This window comes from Anneissia japonica, unplaced genomic scaffold (genome assembly GCF_011630105.1).
Source record: "Anneissia japonica isolate Jap-2015-1 unplaced genomic scaffold, ASM1163010v1 scaffold287721_len753485_cov172, whole genome shotgun sequence".
Lineage (NCBI taxonomy): Eukaryota > Metazoa > Echinodermata > Crinoidea > Comatulida > Comatulidae > Anneissia > Anneissia japonica.
Genome location: NW_022699480.1, coordinates 63,621 through 67,115, shown reverse-complemented (window position 1 = coordinate 67,115; position 3,495 = coordinate 63,621). Strand labels below are relative to the sequence as shown.

Below are 3,495 nucleotides of genomic sequence, written 5' to 3'. Positions count from 1 at the left end.
AAGAGGCGAGTTGGTTGGCCGAGCTGTTAAGTCAGGGGCGCCGTAACCTTTAGCTGTAGTATCGGCGCTGGTTCAACCGGCTAACTTGCCGGGGTCCGACGTTGGGGAGGTGTAAATTTCCCTGATGTATTATGTTGATTTTATATATACTTAGTAGTTCGAGGAACTAAAAAATATTATCACTATAAATACCTTCAATGGCACAATAATTATAATTATATTTGTCAACACTGGGGGCCTACTGGTCCTGTCATACTTAAGAATAGTGAGTCGCTATTATAGTGAGTCGCTAAAATGTCAGGAGACGGTAGTCTAATTGCTTTGGATGTTCGCTTATCGAAAGAACTGCCTCTGTTGCTACCAGGAGTGGTGGAGAATAGAATTTTCAGGCTTGCCAGTTACTCTTCCTTTTCCAATAAATGTGGTATATCACGCTCTGTAAAATTAAGGAAAAGGGGTAGGGCACTGGGACATACAGTACTTTCCTCAAGATATTTGCACAAATTATTGATGCTATAGTAATAGATGTAATGTGATATCGCTACTGCAGAGGTATACAGATGTAAAAGACATAAAACGCTTCTTCAGAGGTCCCCCACAACACCCAATGAATAAATATTTAAATAGAATATTTACAAATTATTGGTTTCAGAAATCCATTATACTGTATAGCTCTCAAAACTCTATTGTTGTACCTTTTGTGCACAAACCCCCAATGCTGGACCCTCAAATTTCCAAAGGTTCGCTTTTTAAAACCCAATTACTAAATTATGGGTTTTAGAAATCCACTATAGGCCAAAACTTTTCCCCAAAACTGCCACTAAAGGGCACTGCCCTTTATCCATCTGGGGCCATAGGTGGCATGCAGACTAAAGACCATGTTGCTAGCAAAACGCATCCCCACCGAACTGTGAGGTTCAAAATCAGGCAATCATTATAGGCTTTACAAGATCGTCTAACTACTATAGAAAAATTAAGTCCGAACCTCTATTTTTAACAAAAATTAACTGTATTTAGCCAAGGTGAAATTTTTGATTGATTGAAACATTTTTTTTAAACCCTCTGTCATATTCTGACACGTAATACTGATCAGCGAGGTATAATATATAACATACAGGGCATATCAGGATATAGTTTAAATCTCTACAAAACTCTATATTTTTTTACCAAAAATCAGTTTTTTAACCAAAAAATTTGCAAAATTGGGATTTTTAAAAACCTAAGATTCTGATATCTTATTGACTAGTAAGGTAATATATTGGTTAAAATGTATTTTTTACATACCAAGAACTGCAATTATAGTTTTATATGTAGACAAATCTCAATTTTTTGCCAATGCCTTTATAAGATTCTGATTGACCATCGAGGTATAATACTGTTTTGGTTAAAATGTATTTTTACATACAGAGCATATCAGTATAAATCTCAAAAAATGTATTTTGTACCAAAAATCGTTGTTTAAACTTAAAAATAAGAACAATTGGGATTCTTGAAGATTTTAATGTCAGATTCTGACACATTATTGATCAGTGAGGTATGATATTAGTAAAAATATATTTTTACATGTAGAGCATATTAGTTATAATTTAAATGTCAACAAATCTATATTTCTTAACAAAAAAAATCATATTATTAGCCTAAAAATGATCAAAAATTGGGGTTTTTTTTAAACCCTTATGTCAGGATTCTGACATGTTATCGACCAGTGAGGTATACTTTTGATTAGAATATATTTTTACATGCAAAGCATACCAGGTATAGTTTAAATGTCGAAAAAATCTATATTTTTTTCAAAAAAATAATGTTTTTGCCCAAAAAAAGTGTCAAAAAATTGAGGGTTTTTTTTGGTTTCGGGGATTTTCTTGAAAAGCATGTTGATAAAACTATTTCTTTCTTATATGCTTATTGTGAAAAAAGAATAACCATATAGATTCTAACCATGTTTGTACAAGTAGGCCTTGTACTGTAAGTCAAAAATACTAAAATATTAAAAAACATATTTTTCCCAAAAATTCTATTTTTACACCAAAAATTCAAATTTTTATTCCCCAATTTTTTTTTTTTTTTTGACTCCAGAGATTTTTCAAAATTGAATGCCCATACTAATACCTGTACCAAATTTGGCACTTTTGTCGTCCAGGTAATTCAATTATTAGTCTATGCACAAGGTTAAAATCTAGATTTATACAAAAGCGACTTTACGTTCAAAAAGTCTTTTATTTTTTCATCTTTACTTGCTTATTTCTGACTAAATAATGATCATATTGATTCTAAACCTATTTGTACAGGTAGGGCTTGCACTATAGCAGTCAAAAATACCAAACTATCGAAAACTGTATTTTTGCCCAAATATGCAATTTTTTACCCCAAAAATAACCGTCTTATAGTAGACGGCTAGACGCTCTTGGATGACATCTGAATAGAAGTTAAGCTTAAAATAGAAAGTGTATTTTACGAGAGAACTACTAAATGTAACATGTATACATGAGAAGTACACACACAAGGCAAGTTACCATATTTTTTTTTTATTTGTGGTCACCAGGGAGGTGGGGGAGGGGTGGTGGTGGCTAGCAACCCTATTCACCCCCTCCTCCACATCCGCCACTGCAAATTCATGACCAGTGTCATACCTTATTGTCCCTTATATAAAATACTAAACACAAATATGTCTTGATTACACAAGCTGTCTCATCGCCTGTATTTTCCGAGCCTGATAACAAAGCTGTATACCTTATGAGTTCTGATGTACAGTAGGCTAGTAAGCATTAATCGGTATACGTGAATGTAAAATATTATTTTGCCTTGAGTTCGATCCAAGATTTAATTAATAGACTTGGTCCTAAGGGCATAGCTGATAGAAGGTGTAGCCTGCATTGTTACTATCTTATTTTTAAGTGATTTATTATGTATTTTAGATTTCAAATCAAATCAAATCAAATCAACATTTATTTCTTTCACAATATAACAATAAAAAAAAAAAATATAATTTTTAACAAATATCTAAGGTATTATATGTATATACACTATTTTAGTAAATATAATTTAAATTGAAAAGAGGCATGTGCCCTGTAAGTAAAATTAATTGGAAACAAAATTCCAATTAAAACTTGTGATGGGCTAGCCAGATAATATATTATAGTAAGTAATAAGTAAATATATAATAAAGAAGAACTAAAAAGACATATAAACATAGAGGAAGCACAATTAATTGATGTAAAAGATAAATCAATAAAAAAACACGACTGACTAAGTATTAAATTAATTATAATTTGAAAGAAAGTATTTTTTTAATTTGTATGAGAAAAGTTTGCTTGTGGAGGACAGTGTTATATTGTTAGGAAGATTGTTAAATAATTTAGTACCGCTGTAACGGATATTGTGTTGCATTTGAGTGAGTTTTGCTTGAGGTAAATGAAGTTCATGTGAGGCCCTAGTATTGTAAGAATGTATTTCAGAGTTAGGTTTAAAATTACAGGAACAATTTGAGGGAAGGTT

General features: G+C 31.8%; 1 protein-coding gene across 2 annotated transcripts in view; it reads left to right on the top strand.

Moving 5' to 3' along the window:
- The window catches only part of LOC117102973 (rho-related BTB domain-containing protein 2-like), a 52,001-nt gene that overhangs the window by 6,577 nt on the left and 41,929 nt on the right, over positions 1-3,495 (top strand). The window lies entirely within an intron of this gene.